Source organism: Pinus tabuliformis, chromosome X, assembly GCF_031772625.1.
Source record: "Pinus tabuliformis cultivar Carrire ecotype Pingquan chromosome X, CPIR1, whole genome shotgun sequence".
Classification (NCBI taxonomy): Eukaryota; Viridiplantae; Streptophyta; class Pinopsida; order Pinales; family Pinaceae; genus Pinus; species Pinus tabuliformis.
The window spans coordinates 1,230,883,105-1,230,899,694 of record NC_142308.1 but is presented as its reverse complement, the minus strand read 5'-3'; the positions used below and the strand labels follow the sequence as shown (position 1 = coordinate 1,230,899,694).

The following is a 16,590-nucleotide window of genomic DNA, read 5'->3' as shown; positions in this document are numbered from 1 at the left end:
TTTCCGAGTGAGTTGCCATCAAAGACAATACTTGTGCCATAGTGCCAAGCCTATGTCATAATAGGGCTAGCTATTTGAAGTAAACTAGACTCATGATGAAATTTATATTCTATTGTTGTGAAAATAGCAACCAGGTTACAATCTTGTTGCGGAATTTATTATTGGGTACTTATTGTCTAGAAAACCAACTTCCAATAACATTTTCAAGACTTATGGAAGGATTAGTATAGTACATGCTCTTTCTTTTCTTGTGGACTTGAATCTTGGGCACTACATGAAGATTCATCCATGTTGCATGTATGTTGCTCAGGTGTGGCTCTTATAGTTTTCATTTTTCACTTCTTCTATATTTTTCAGCATTATAAAATATTTTATAAACCACAAGTATCATTTTGTCATGCGTTTCAATTTTTTATTAACTATATTTGAGTCCAGGGGTAACTTGTGGATGTACACAGCTTGTGGGCACAATAGTTGCAGGTACAATCAATCTCTACATTGCATGGTGGATTATGATAGGTATAGAGAATATTTGTGATGTGGACTCTCTGCCTCATGACAGCCCTTTGACATGTCGAAAGGACAGAGTAGCCTTTGATGCATCAGCCATATAGGGCCTAGTTGGTCTGAAATGCCTGTTCGGCCCACTTGGGCCATACAAAAACTTGGTGTGTGGTTATTCCTAGTGGGTGCAATTCTCCCTATGATAGTGTGGAGTTTAAGATAGTTATTCCCCAAAGCAGAATGGTTGAAATTGATCAACGTACTAGTGCTTTTGGGCGGTTTTACCAGCATGCCTCTTGCAACTCCTATCAACATTGGTACATGGATTTTCATTGGGAGCATCTTCAATTATTTCATATTTCAATCGTGGAAAGGGTCATGGTAGAGATACAATTATTTTTTATCAGCATCTATGGATGCACACACAACATTCATGGGAGTGCTTCTCTACTTTAGTTTCGGTATTGAAAACAAGGGGATCAAGTGGTGCAGAAACAGAAATAGATCAATGTCCACTTGCTTCCTATCCAACTGCACCTGGAATCTCTATCAAAGGTTTTCCTCCTCTCTGAACCCACATATGCCTAATGACACCTTTGCATTCACTTGTAGATTTATGTACTTTAATAAAATGTAACTCTTTCAGTGGATTTCCCCATGCTTTCTTGTTAAGCAGTAAAATTTCTTACATTCATTATGCTTAATGCCAGAGTAATGAGCAAGAGATGGCTCTATGTATGATGCCGCCATGGTACCTATTTTATATTCTAATTAATTTAAACATGCTTATATGGACATCATCATTGATTAAACTTTCTTTTGGAATATGAATCTTACATTTCATCTCTAAAATATAAAAAGGTACATCAACAATGATTCGGCATGGAGTCAAGAGGCAATTACCCAGATTTAGCCTCCATACTAAGTAAGAAGAGCTAGCAAGTCCACCTTGACTCTGATTCCAAGAGATCAATATCTTTTCTCAGGTTTCCAATTCTAGTAGAAAGCTATATAAACATCTCTGATTAGAAATTGTAACTTCACCCAAATGGAATTGATCAGTTTTCCCTGAAAGGTTGCATAACTCAGCATTTCCATTAAAAGGATATGCTCATTAATGATATTACATACTATATTTTTCTACCTGCCTATTAGACCATCTACACGTTATATATTTCTTCCTCCCTATTGAACTATTCATTTCCCCAGAAAAGCCCTATGAATAGGGGCAACAAAATGAATTATGTACTCACCAGAAAACCATGCTACTTTCAGAGATCAATAAAATTTTCTAAAAATAAAAGAAAATGAGCTTATGTTTTTTCCTTTTTCATTTCTGAACAAAAATGATACTGGAAAAGATGCAGTTATCTTTCCTTCCAAGAGTACATAAAAGGAAATCAGTACATCAAAGCCTCTCCCATGCCTACCCATGCCAGTAAAGAAAGTGTGATCTTATGCTTTTTTTAATGCCCCATTGGGTTGTAATAGGGCTAGCTATTTGAAGTGAGCTAGAGTCGTGCTGAAATTTATTTTCTATTGTTGTGAAAACAGCGACCAAGTTATAATGTTGTTGCGGAATTTATTATTGGGTACTTATTGCTTGGAAAACCAATTGCCAATATCCTTCTTAAGACTTATGGAAGGATTAGTACAATACATTCTCTTTCTTTTCTTGTAGACTTGAAGCTTGGGCACCACATGAAGATTTCTCCACATTGCATGTATGTTGCTCAGGTATGGCTCTTATAGTTTTCAATTTTCACTTCTTCTGTAGTGTTCAATCTTATAAAATATTGTATAAACCACAAGTATCACTTTGTCATGCGGTTCAATTTTTTATTAACTATATTTGAGTCCAAGGGCTAACTTGTGGATGTACATAGCTTGTGGGCACAACAATTGCAGGTACAATCAATCTCTCCATTACATGGTGGATGTTGACAGGTATAGAGAACAATTGTGATGTGGACTCTCTGTCTCCTAATAGCCCTTGGACATGTCCAAAGGACAGAGTAGCCTTTGATGCATCATTCATATGGGGACTAGTTGGTCTGAAATGCTTGTTTGGCCCACTTGGGCCATACAAAAACTTGGTGTGGATATTCCTAGTGGGTGAAATTATCCCTATGATAGTGTGGAGTTTAAGCAAGTTATTCCCCAAAGCAGAATGGTTGAAATTGATCAACATACCAGTGATTTTGGGTGGTTTTACCAACATGCCTCCTGCAACTCCTGTCAACATTGGTACATGGATTTTCATTGGGAGCATCTTCAATTATTTTATATTTCGATCACGGAAAGGGTGGTGGCAGAGATACAATTATGTTTTACCAGCATCTATGGATGCAGGCACAACATTCATGGGAGTGATTCTCTACTTTAGTTTGGGTAGTGAAAACAAGGGGATCAAATGGTAGCGAACAAAAATAGATCATTGTGCACTTGCTTCTTGTCCAACTGCACCTGGAATCTTTGTTGAAGGTTGTCCTCTTTTCTGACCCCACATATGCCTAATGCCACCTCTACATTCACTTGTAGATTTGTGTACTTCAGTCAAATTCAACTCTTTCAGTGGCTTTGCCCATGCTTTCTTGTTAAGTAGTAAAATTTCTTACATTCATTCTATTTAATGCCAAAGTAATAAGCAAGAGATGTCTCCATGTACGATGCTGCCATGGTACCTGTTTTAAATTTTGATTATTTTAAACATGCTTGTATGGATATCATCATTGATTAACTCTTTGCTTTGGAATATGCATCTTATATTTCATCTATAAAATATTAAAAGGTACATCAACAATGATTCAACAAGGAGTCAAGGTGCAATTACCCAGATTTAGCCTCCATACTAAGCAAGGAGAGCTAGCAAGTCCACCTTGAATCTGATTTCAAGAGATCGATATATTTTCTCAAGTTTCCAATTCTAGCAGAAATGTGTATAAACAACTCTAATTAGAAATTGAAACTTCACCCAAAAGGAATTGATCAGTTTTCCCTGAAAGGTTGCATAACTCAACTTTTCCATTTAAAGGATATGCCCATTAATGATATTACATACTATATTTTTCTACCTACCTATCAGACCATTCACACATTATATATTTCTTCCTCCCTATTGAACTATCCATTTCCCTAGAAAATCCCTATGAATAGGGGTAACAAAATGAATTTTGTACTCACCAGAAAACCATGTGTTGTTGGGAAAAGTATCCAATACGGAATGACCCTATCCCACTCTAAGGGTGATAGTACCTCGGCAACAATCAAAGCAAAGCTATTCAAGATTACTTCTTTATGAGATGTAAGAGAGAGGAGGAAGAGATCCACTAACCGATGTCTTCCGCTAATGATTGATCCAATCTTCTCTCCTTGTTGCTTGTTCCCAGCTCCTTGCTCTTTCACTGGCCCAGCTACACCAAGTTCCTGCAAAATCACAAGAGAGGGAAACTACAAGAAGCATACATTCATAATTGATTCAAGGATTAGAATAAATCAAATACACAAGCATAACAATACACCATTGAGACGCATGCATATAGAAGAACCTCAAATGCTTTATTAATGGAAGAAGTAAAGTTCAGGAAGTGATACAACCATAAGAGGCCCAATCCAGCATCACCTCCCAGCAGAAAGAAATCTCCTCTTCACCTCCTTCAAGCAAATCACCCAATAGTTCTATACTCAAACCAACAGCACTTCCTTACATTCACAAGATTCCAGCCTCCTTAGACCTCATGAGAGAGCTCTATATATATGAGTTTTGGAGAAAGGATGAGTCAGCTTGAGGCTGGCATGAAGCTGACTAGTGTCCTCTCCCACTTCAGTTATTCTTCAGTTCTTGAGTCCACTTGGAGGTTCTTGCTTCCACTTGGAGATCTAGACCCTCTTACTCATCACTAGGCGAATTCTCTGATCCAAGTGTCATTTTGGAAGCTTCCTGGGCATTGACACCTTGAGGAATGACTGTGCCACTTGGCCAAACTCGCCCAGCGCAGGTAGCCTTCTTTGCAGTTGACATTCAGCGCAGGTACACAGTGGAGCAGTTGACATTCAGCGCAGATGCTCAGTGGAGCAATTGACATGATCCAGAATTAGCTTGTTTTTGAGTGTTTTCAGGTGGAGAACTGATATTTAGTGCTGTGGTTTGCTGACCTTGTTCCTCTAAGGGTAGGAACAACATGTTTAGGGACTTTGGATCCCTTAGATTATTGACATTTCATGCTTCATGCTGTAAGGCACAAAAATGTCTATAACAGTTGCCCCCTAAAGTATGAGGTCGTTTATCGGGTGAAATGCTTTATCAGGAGGATCCGAAGTTCATTCAATCGCTGAGAGGTGACCTGTAATAAAATACAATACAATACATTATTTTTCATTCTGCTTTCATGATCTAGCTGAGGCGGGAATTCCCATGCTCAGCTTTATAAATTCATTTTGGTACATAGAACAGACGATCGTCTGATGGTAGACTGATAATTCTCTGCTGAAATTATCATCCTTTGAGTAGGATGATCATCTGCTGCAATGATGTACATGTCAAATGTCTTTATATTTCCTGAATATATATCGCAGCCCGGATGGATGAAACTAGATCCGGGGTCTTCAAACTCGTTCGATCTTCACTCTAAGTACAAGTCGATCCATGTGAGAATTGCGCTGAAGTCGAACATGGAAAGACATCGCTTGATTACCGGTCAATGATGTAAACCGTTAACAAGCGCGAGAGGAATCACCGATAATGATAATGACCCTCAAGGTACTGCAGTACAATTCACGTGGTGTGAATATAGGACTTGGCATCGAACACCACGCAAAATCTTCTGGTCAAAGCGCATTGATGTATACCTGTCGACGGAAGTGAGAAACTTTCCATTGAGGCATGCAAGCTTCAAAGTACTGAGGGGGTTGTTCCTAGATCAACTTCTCGAATAATGAGCTGAAGTCGACAAGAAGCGATCTGTCAAAGGAGGGCCTTAATGAATCCCACATCATTGACACGGAACGGAGCTAATGATTTTAATGGAGGTGAAAATAATCTGTGAAATATGATTCAGGGTGGCGATCATGAGTGGATGAAGGATAATGTATGGCAGTGGATGGGACACGGTTGACTCTTTCTGAACAACATCTCTTAAACATATAACGACACTGATGCGATGGATCGGTAGCATTACCCCAAATGTGGATGGTTTGGCGAAGACCATGGTGATGAGACCAGTGAATGAAACAACCCAACCTGATGTGATACGAAGGAAAAGTGTCATGTTCAAGAGCGACTTGCTACCATTAAAGCTTTGAGGTTCTCCCAATTTTTCCCCGGTCATTTCTGACCAGTACCTCTTTATTTTTGTCAAGCTTGAGGAGGATAACATATGCTTGTTCTATAACCTGCCCTTCGGGCAAGCCCATCGCTATGTTTTAACGAGCTTAGCGATAGGGAAACTCGTTCTCATCTAAAGACAAGTTTGTCGCTATTTAATCATTTTAACGAGTCTAACGACAAGGAAAACTCGGTCCTTTTCATTTTTAGAGAGTCTGAAAAGGTACGGAAAGTTAACTCCAAAATTCCTTTTTCGTCATCTAATCCCTTAAGTCCGAAAAAGTATAAAACAATACAGAAGGGATGAGTTTTCGATAACTTTAACGAGCCGAATAAAACAAGCGCTCGACCTTTTTGTGCAATAATCCCTCAGGTCCAAAAAGATTAAAATCTAAAGGAGGGATAGCTCTTCCGGTCCTTTTAACGAGCTGGAAGGCCAAAACTCGGCAATCTTTTCATATTTTATGAGTCAGTTGAAAAGAGCTCAAAGAAGACTCGTCTTTTGAGGAACGAGTGATAAACAGGGATAGCAGCAGATTCCAGGTACAGGTTGGAATTTTCCAATCACGGCAGTGTCACAAGGATGGCTAGGTGAAATCACTCTTCGCAGCTGTTCCTCAAAATGGGTAAACAATCATATGGGGGTGAACTATCGGCCAAATGGAATGGAGGTGGCAGGTGCAAACATGACCAAGGCTTTTTATGGCTAATAAATTTACGATCACAATGGTTATTTACCGGGATAGGTTCATTTTTTATTTAACGAGCTTGAATGCGCCAAAACACTGCTCAATCTTATGTTTATTTTTTAACGAGCATGAACTATGTACTAAAAATGCTCGGATCTCGCTTTTCTATTTTTTAACGAGCATAAATTCCGCAGTAAAACTGCTCGATATACCAGTCATAAGATAAGAAATGTCTCCTGTAAGATCCCATTTTTTATAGAGCTCGCGCCTTACATAAGCTATGCTCCCTCTCATCCTTTCTTTATGCAAGTTCGGAAACGGCTAATCCCAAAAACAGATAAATAACCGCTCTTAGCTTGCACTCCAAAAGGTTTGCATGCCCCCAGGTATAAAGTACAATTTCAAGGCTGCCCCTACTTATCCGTTAAAACATTTGTTTTAAAGGGTGAGGCTTGCCTCTTTCTGGTTACCCAAAGATTGTTTTGTTAACACCATCAAACGAAAACATTTCCTCGGCACTGTCTACCGAAGTAGACAATGGTGAATGACCTTTGTCAAACAAGTAACCTTGACAAAAGAATCCTATTCTAGAACAACCCCTCTTCCATCCACGGACGGGGTACGGACTAGTCATATTCTTTCGCGGAAATTCTACCTTATACCCAGGGTTTACTCTGCCCGAAGCAGACCAGGATGCATGCCCCCTGGGTTCCAGTCCCATCTTTCTGAATCACTCGCACTCATCGGGAAGGAGGACTGGGGGTGGAGACATTTCTTGATTGAATAGACCATTCAGGGTTGGTATGTGCCTATTTACGATGCGTGATCCCAGAAATGAAAGTTGGTCTACGAGCTTGACCACCCTTCCTTCGTGTGGAAAACGCATTACTCTAAAGAGTGAGGAGACTATAGCTCCCATGCAATATATATAGTCTCGTCCAAGGAGTAGGTTATAATCCAAGGGTCCTTGAACGACCATCACGTTCATTTGAACGGTCTTCCCTTTCAATGTAACAGGTACATTGGGGAGGATCCCTAATGGTCGACTGGTTCCTTTATCAAAACCCGAGAGATTTCTTATCTCAGGCAAAAGCGCCGGGCAACCCAGTGCTTTCCAAGCAATAGAGGAAAGGATACTCACAGATGCCCCTTCATCAATGATAGTGCCAGCCATTATCATTCTATAAATTTGGACTATGATTCTGAATGGTACACTGGCTGGCAACCGGGGTCTGCCTAGTTGGTTCCAATCAAAGGACACAACCAGGTTGCTTGGTGGTGGGACCGAATACACGGCCGGATATGACCCTGACGATGTTCCTTCCTGCGATAAAGGAATGGGCGCATTGCTGATCCAGGTGGATGTTGGTGGCCACCCACTAACCCATTTGGACCCCCACAACTGTCTCTTTCAGTCTTTTCAGTTTCCTTAATTGTAGCACAACTTACTATTTTTAGCAGTTTTTCGGGTCCTGAACTTCCGGAGCCGTTTTGAGGCCCTAAACGACGTTTTTTTGGGAATCTGGGGGCAACATGGGTCCATGGACCGATGTTGCCCTTCCCAAAGTGGTAGTTCTCGGATAGATCTTTCTAACGAGCTATCGTACGCGTCAAACGGAGATCGTATGCCAAAGTTACGACCCCGGGAAATTGATGTACCAATTTACCCAAACGGGGCCCACAATTTGGCGTTTCATCTTCTAGGGTTAGGTTTCGGGATGTGAAGGGTTTTTCATTGTTTCTCAACAATAAATAGGCCTTCGAGCCTCATTGTAATACAGTTCGGAACAGTTCAGAGGCATGTAGCCGCACATCTCTTCTCAGAGATAGCTACCATCGCCCTAGCTGGTTTATTTCCATTTCTGGTTGTATTCAGTATTTGCCATTAATAAAATGAATCATTATTTCCGCTGCATCTATGTGTTTATGGTTATTGCATCTCTGTATTTATGGTTATCTCTGTAATCTATTGCGTTCCTGTTTAAATCCGGATCAGTGGTATCAGAGCGGTCTGCTTTTTCTCTGTTTTTCTTTGCATGTCCCCAACGAGGTCGGGATATAAGGAGTTAGGGCTTGAACTGGTCGAACCTTTGCAAGACCAGCCTCGAAAATCCCGACGGCCTCCCATGGCGGATGAGAAGAAAGACGAGGGAGCAGGAGATCCTATCAAAATCTTGCTCGAAGAAGCGCTCGAGCGGCAAAGGAACGCGATGATGGATAGCTTTGCGCAGATCCTTCAGCGGCTACCCAGAGGCGACGCATCGACTTCCAACAGTGACTCTGGAAACGCCACACCGTTTAAGGTACAAGTTAATTTTGAAATCCCCATCTTCGAGGGTCAAATAGACGCAGATGCCGTAGATAAATGGTTAAATCTGCTAGATGGGTATTTTTCTGTTCATGAATTTTCAAGTCGGGAAAAGATTGTTTTTGCCCTTCTCAAAGCAGCCCCCCACGTCAAGGACTGGTGGGAAACCTACTGCGAGCAGAAGGATGAAAGTACAGGCTCACTATTTTCAGCCGCACCCACTTGGAATGACTTTCGGGATGCCATCAAGGAGCAGTACTACCCTGTCGGAAGCTATGAGGACAAATACATCAAATGGACCACATTGCGGCAGGGACGAGACCAAGATGTGCCAGAGTTCACAAACATTTTTCATACCCTTCGCACACAGTTGGGTATCAAAGATTCTGAGCTGCATCTGGTACTCAAATACCGTGGCTGCCTACACAGATACATCCAGGAAGAGATGGTGTTCTTGAACATCTCCTCACTCGGCACAGCATACCGATACGCTGTCAAAATCGAGCAAAAGTTTAAACAGAAGAAGCGAGACTTTGGATCTGCAAATCCGAAGCCCAAAGGACAAAGCCAAGGCGGGGTGACCCAAGACAACCCGTCAAAGCCGCAAGAAAAGAACAACACCACGAAGCCGAAGAAGGACACAGGAAAGTGGTGTGAGTTCCACAAGAGTCCCACTCATAACACAAGTGAGTGTCGGACCAAGCAGTCGCTGGTGGCCGAGTTGAAGGCTTCCGAATCAGATGCATGTTCCGACCCTGAGCCAGAACCTGACAAGGGGAATGGTAAAGGGAAGCAGATCATTGATGCGGATCCCAGTGCCACTGTTGCCACCGCCAAGATCAAGAAAAATGAGCCCGAAGATCCAGAGGAGGGGGAGCGTCTTTTCCACTCACAGATGTGGGTGAAGGGTTCACCGCTGCGATTCATTGTCGACAGTGGTAGCCAAAAGAACTTGGTTTCAGCAGAGGTCGTGAAGCGGTTGGGCTTACCGACTACACCACACCCACAGCCGTACAGTATCGGGTGGCTTCATGAAGGACGAGATCTCAAAGTTCGCCAGCAGTGCCGCCTTCCCTACAGCATCAAACCCTTCACAGACGAGGTATTGTGTGATGTTACACCTCTGGATGTTTGTGATGTATTATTAGGCCAGCCATACTTATGGAGGCGACATGCTGTGTATGAGTCAAGGCCTCGTGCTGTCATTATTTCTTTGAATAATTCATTATACAGGATACCAGAGGTAGCCCCACCTACTGCCACATCCTTGATCACTACCAAGAAAGGCAGCAAGCTCATATCACAGACCAGGAAATTCATTTGTCTGGTTCACTCCCAAAATAAGGGGAAGATCGTTGCTACACCCATGACCCCTGCAAAGGGTTCCTCCATGCAGCAGCAGTAGCAAAAGGATACGGTCATGACAGAACACAGGAACAACTTCTCCTCACCCACAGGGGTACCACATAAGTTTCAGGTGGGCAACAAAGTCTGGTTGCATCGACAGAAAGAACGCCTTACCAGAACCCATCAGAAGCTCAGACCACACCGACATGGTCCTTACAGCAGTACCAAGGCTATGGGGAACAATGCTTTGGAGCACAACATTCCTCCATTCCTTCGCCTGCACCAAATGTTCAATGTGGACCATCGTCGACCATGCTTCCCACCATCACTGGACACATCAGAGATTGCAGGACAAGTTCAGCAGATGGAGGAACTCAACGCAATGGGGACCATTGCTTCCTAAGGGGGGAGGAATGATCCAGGTGGATGTTGGTGGCCACCCACTAACCCATTTGGACCCCCACAACTGTCTCTTTCAGTCTTTTCAGTTTCCTTAATTGTAGCACAACTTACTATTTTTAGCAGTTTTTCGGGTCCTGAACTTCCGGAGCCGTTTTGAGGCCCTAAACGACGTTTTTTTGGGAATCTGGGGGCAACATGGGTCCACGGACTGATGTTGCCCTTCCCAAAGTGGTAGTTCTCGGATAGATCTTTCTAACGAGCTATCGTACGCGTCAAACGGAGATCGTATGCCAAAGTTACGACCCCGGGAAATTGATGTACCAATTTACCCAAACGGGGCCCACAATTTGGCGTTTCATCTTCTAGGGTTAGGTTTCGGGATGTGAAGGGTTTTTCATTGTTTCTCAACAATAAATAGGCCTTCGAGCCTCATTGTAATACAGTTCGGAACAGTTCAGAGGCATGTAGCCGCACATCTCTTCTCAGAGATAGCTACCATCGCCCTAGCTGGTTTATTTCCATTTCTGGTTGTATTCAGTATTTGCCATTAATAAAATGAATCATTATTTCCGCTGCATCTATGTGTTTATGGTTATTGCATCTCTGTATTTATGGTTATCTCTGTAATCTATTGCGTTCCTGTTTAAATCCGGATCAGTGGTATCAGAGCGGTCTGCTTTTTCTCTGTTTTTCTTTGCATGTCCCCAACGAGGTCGGGATATAAGGAGTTAGGGCTTGAACTGGTCGAACCTTTGCAAGACCAGCCTCGAAAATCCCGACGGCCTCCCATGGCGGATGAGAAGAAAGACGAGGGAGCAGGAGATCCTATCAAAATCTTGCTCGAAGAAGCGCTCGAGCGGCAAAGGAACGCGATGATGGATAGCTTTGCGCAGATCCTTCAGCGGCTACCCAGAGGCGACGCATCGACTTCCAACAGTGACTCTGGAAACGCCACACCGTTTAAGGTACAAGTTAATTTTGAAATCCCCATCTTCGAGGGTCAAATAGACGCAGATGCCGTAGATAAATGGTTAAATCTGCTAGATGGGTATTTTTCTGTTCATGAATTTTCAAGTCGGGAAAAGATTGTTTTTGCCCTTCTCAAAGCAGCCCCCCACGTCAAGGACTGGTGGGAAACCTACTGCGAGCAGAAGGATGAAAGTACAGGCTCACTATTTTCAGCCGCACCCACTTGGAATGACTTTCGGGATGCCATCAAGGAGCAGTACTACCCTGTCGGAAGCTATGAGGACAAATACATCAAATGGACCACATTGCGGCAGGGACGAGACCAAGATGTGCCAGAGTTCACAAACATTTTTCATACCCTTCGCACACAGTTGGGTATCAAAGATTCTGAGCTGCATCTGGTACTCAAATACCGTGGCTGCCTACACAGATACATCCAGGAAGAGATGGTGTTCTTGAACATCTCCTCACTCGGCACAGCATACCGATACGCTGTCAAAATCGAGCAAAAGTTTAAACAGAAGAAGCGAGACTTTGGATCTGCAAATCCGAAGCCCAAAGGACAAAGCCAAGGCGGGGTGACCCAAGACAACCCGTCAAAGCCGCAAGAAAAGAACAACACCACGAAGCCGAAGAAGGACACAGGAAAGTGGTGTGAGTTCCACAAGAGTCCCACTCATAACACAAGTGAGTGTCGGACCAAGCAGTCGCTGGTGGCCGAGTTGAAGGCTTCCGAATCAGATGCATGTTCCGACCCTGAGCCAGAACCTGACAAGGGGAATGGTAAAGGGAAGCAGATCATTGATGCGGATCCCAGTGCCACTGTTGCCACCGCCAAGATCAAGAAAAATGAGCCCGAAGATCCAGAGGAGGGGGAGCGTCTTTTCCACTCACAGATGTGGGTGAAGGGTTCACCGCTGCGATTCATTGTCGACAGTGGTAGCCAAAAGAACTTGGTTTCAGCAGAGGTCGTGAAGCGGTTGGGCTTACCGACTACACCACACCCACAACCGTACAGTATCGGGTGGCTTCATGAAGGACGAGATCTCAAAGTTCGCCAGCAGTGCCGCCTTCCCTACAGCATCAAACCCTTCACAGACGAGGTATTGTGTGATGTTACACCTCTGGATGTTTGTGATGTATTATTAGGCCAGCCATACTTATGGAGGCGACATGCTGTGTATGAGTCAAGGCCTCGTGCTGTCATTATTTCTTTGAATAATTCATTATACAGGATACCAGAGGTAGCCCCACCTACTGCCACATCCTTGATCACTACCAAGAAAGGCAGCAAGCTCATATCACAGACCAGGAAATTCATTTGTCTGGTTCACTCCCAAAATAAGGGGAAGATCGTTGCTACACCCATGACCCCTGCAAAGGGTTCCTCCATGCAGCAGCAGTAGCAAAAGGATACGGTCATGACAGAACACAGGAACAACTTCTCCTCACCCACAGGGGTACCACATAAGTTTCAGGTGGGCAACAAAGTCTGGTTGCATCGACAGAAAGAACGCCTTACCAGAACCCATCAGAAGCTCAGACCACACCGACATGGTCCTTACAGCAGTACCAAGGCTATGGGGAACAATGCTTTGGAGCACAACATTCCTCCATTCCTTCGCCTGCACCAAATGTTCAATGTGGACCATCGTCGACCATGCTTCCCACCATCACTGGACACATCAGAGATTGCAGGACAAGTTCAGCAGATGGAGGAACTCAACGCAATGGGGACCATTGCTTCCTAAGGGGGGAGGAATGATCCAGGTGGATGTTGGTGGCCACCCACTAACCCATTTGGACCCCCACAACTGTCTCTTTCAGTCTTTTCAGTTTCCTTAATTGTAGCACAACTTACTATTTTTAGCAGTTTTTCGGGTCCTGAACTTCCGGAGCCGTTTTGAGGCCCTAAACGACGTTTTTTTGGGAATCTGGGGGCAACATGGGTCCATGGACCGATGTTGCCCTTCCCAAAGTGGTAGTTCTCGGATAGATCTTTCTAACGAGCTATCGTACGCGTCAAACGGAGATCGTATGCCAAAGTTACGACCCCGGGAAATTGATGTACCAATTTACCCAAACGGGGCCCACAATTTGGCGTTTCATCTTCTAGGGTTAGGTTTCGGGATGTGAAGGGTTTTTCATTGTTTCTCAACAATAAATAGGCCTTCGAGCCTCATTGTAATACAGTTCGGAACAGTTCAGAGGCATGTAGCCGCACATCTCTTCTCAGAGATAGCTACCATCGCCCTAGCTGGTTTATTTCCATTTCTGGTTGTATTCAGTATTTGCCATTAATAAAATGAATCATTATTTCCGCTGCATCTATGTGTTTATGGTTATTGCATCTCTGTATTTATGGTTATCTCTGTAATCTATTGCGTTCCTGTTTAAATCCGGATCAGTGGTATCAGAGCGGTCTGCTTTTTCTCTGTTTTTCTTTGCATGTCCCCAACGAGGTCGGGATATAAGGAGTTAGGGCTTGAACTGGTCGAACCTTTGCAAGACCAGCCTCGAAAATCCCGACGGCCTCCCATGGCGAATGAGAAGAAAGACGAGGGAGCAAGAGATCCTATCAAAATCTTGCTCGAAGAAGCGCTCGAGCGGCAAAGGAACGCGATGATGGATAGCTTTGCGAAGATCCTTCAGCGGCTACCCAGAGGCGACGCATCGACTTCCAACAGTGACTCTGGAAACGCCACACCGTTTAAGGTACAAGTTAATTTTGAAATCCCCATCTTCGAGGGTCAAATAGACGCAGATGCCGTAGATAAATGGTTAAATCTGCTAGATGGGTATTTTTCTGTTCATGAATTTTCAAGTCGGGAAAAGATTGTTTTTGCCCTTCTCAAAGCAGCCCCCCACGTCAAGGACTGGTGGGAAACCTACTGCGAGCAGAAGGATGAAAGTACAGGCTCACTATTTTCAGCCGCACCCACTTGGAATGACTTTCGGGATGCCATCAAGGAGCAGTACTACCCTGTCGGAAGCTATGAGGACAAATACATCAAATGGACCACATTGCGGCAGGGACGAGACCAAGATGTGCCAGAGTTCACAAACATTTTTCATACCCTTCGCACACAGTTGGGTATCAAAGATTCTGAGCTGCATCTGGTACTCAAATACCGTGGCTGCCTACACAGATACATCCAGGAAGAGATGGTGTTCTTGAACATCTCCTCACTCGGCACAGCATACCGATACGCTGTCAAAATCGAGCAAAAGTTTAAACAGAAGAAGCGAGACTTTGGATCTGCAAATCCGAAGCCCAAAGGACAAAGCCAAGGCGGGGTGACCCAAGACAACCCGTCAAAGCCGCAAGAAAAGAACAACACCACGAAGCCGAAGAAGGACACAGGAAAGTGGTGTGAGTTCCACAAGAGTCCCACTCATAACACAAGTGAGTGTCGGACCAAGCAGTCGCTGGTGGCCGAGTTGAAGGCTTCCGAATCAGATGCATGTTCCGACCCTGAGCCAGAACCTGACAAGGGGAATGGTAAAGGGAAGCAGATCATTGATGCGGATCCCAGTGCCACTGTTGCCACCGCCAAGATCAAGAAAAATGAGCCCGAAGATCCAGAGGAGGGGGAGCGTCTTTTCCACTCACAGATGTGGGTGAAGGGTTCACCGCTGCGATTCATTGTCGACAGTGGTAGCCAAAAGAACTTGGTTTCAGCAGAGGTCGTGAAGCGGTTGGGCTTACCGACTACACCACACCCACAGCCGTACAGTATCGGGTGGCTTCATGAAGGACGAGATCTCAAAGTTCGCCAGCAGTGCCGCCTTCCCTACAGCATCAAACCCTTCACAGACGAGGTATTGTGTGATGTTACACCTCTGGATGTTTGTGATGTATTATTAGGCCAGCCATACTTATGGAGGCGACATGCTGTGTATGAGTCAAGGCCTCGTGCTGTCATTATTTCTTTGAATAATTCATTATACAGGATACCAGAGGTAGCCCCACCTACTGCCACATCCTTGATCACTACCAAGAAAGGCAGCAAGCTCATATCACAGACCAGGAAATTCATTTGTCTGGTTCACTCCCAAAATAAGGGGAAGATCGTTGCTACACCCATGACCCCTGCAAAGGGTTCCTCCATGCAGCAGCAGTAGCAAAAGGATACGGTCATGACAGAACACAGGAACAACTTCTCCTCACCCACAGGGGTACCACATAAGTTTCAGGTGGGCAACAAAGTCTGGTTGCATCGACAGAAAGAACGCCTTACCAGAACCCATCAGAAGCTCAGACCACACCGACATGGTCCTTACAGCAGTACCAAGGCTATGGGGAACAATGCTTTGGAGCACAACATTCCTCCATTCCTTCGCCTGCACCAAATGTTCAATGTGGACCATCGTCGACCATGCTTCCCACCATCACTGGACACATCAGAGATTGCAGGACAAGTTCAGCAGATGGAGGAACTCAACGCAATGGGGACCATTGCTTCCTAAGGGGGGAGGAATGATCCAGGTGGATGTTGGTGGCCACCCACTAACCCATTTGGACCCCCACAACTGTCTCTTTCAGTCTTTTCAGTTTCCTTAATTGTAGCACAACTTACTATTTTTAGCAGTTTTTCGGGTCCTGAACTTCCGGAGCCATTTTGAGGCCCTAAACGACGTTTTTTTGGGAATCTGGGGGCAACATGGGTCCATGGACCGATGTTGCCCTTCCCAAAGTGGTAGTTCTCGGATAGATCTTTCTAACGAGCTATCGTACGCGTCAAACGGAGATCATATGCCAAAGTTACGACCCCGGGAAATTGATGTACCAATTTACCCAAACGGGGCCCACAATTTGGCGTTTCATCTTCTAGGGTTAGGTTTCGGGATGTGAAGGGTTTTTCATTGTTTCTCAACAATAAATAGGCCTTCGAGCCTCATTGTAATACAGTTCGGAACAGTTCAGAGGCATGTAGCCGCACATCTCTTCTCAGAGATAGCTACCATCGCCCTAGCTGGTTTATTTCCATTTCTGGTTGTATTCAGTATTTGCCATTAATAAAATGAATCATTATTTCCGCTGCATC

The 16,590-nt window shown here is 44.2% G+C and overlaps 1 pseudogene; it reads left to right on the top strand.

Annotated features, from left to right (window-relative positions):
- The window catches only part of LOC149144391 (oligopeptide transporter 3-like), a 143,800-nt pseudogene extending 140,795 nt beyond the window's left edge, over positions 1 to 3,005 (top strand).
- Positions 3,006 to 16,590: the final 13,585 nt, after the last annotated feature.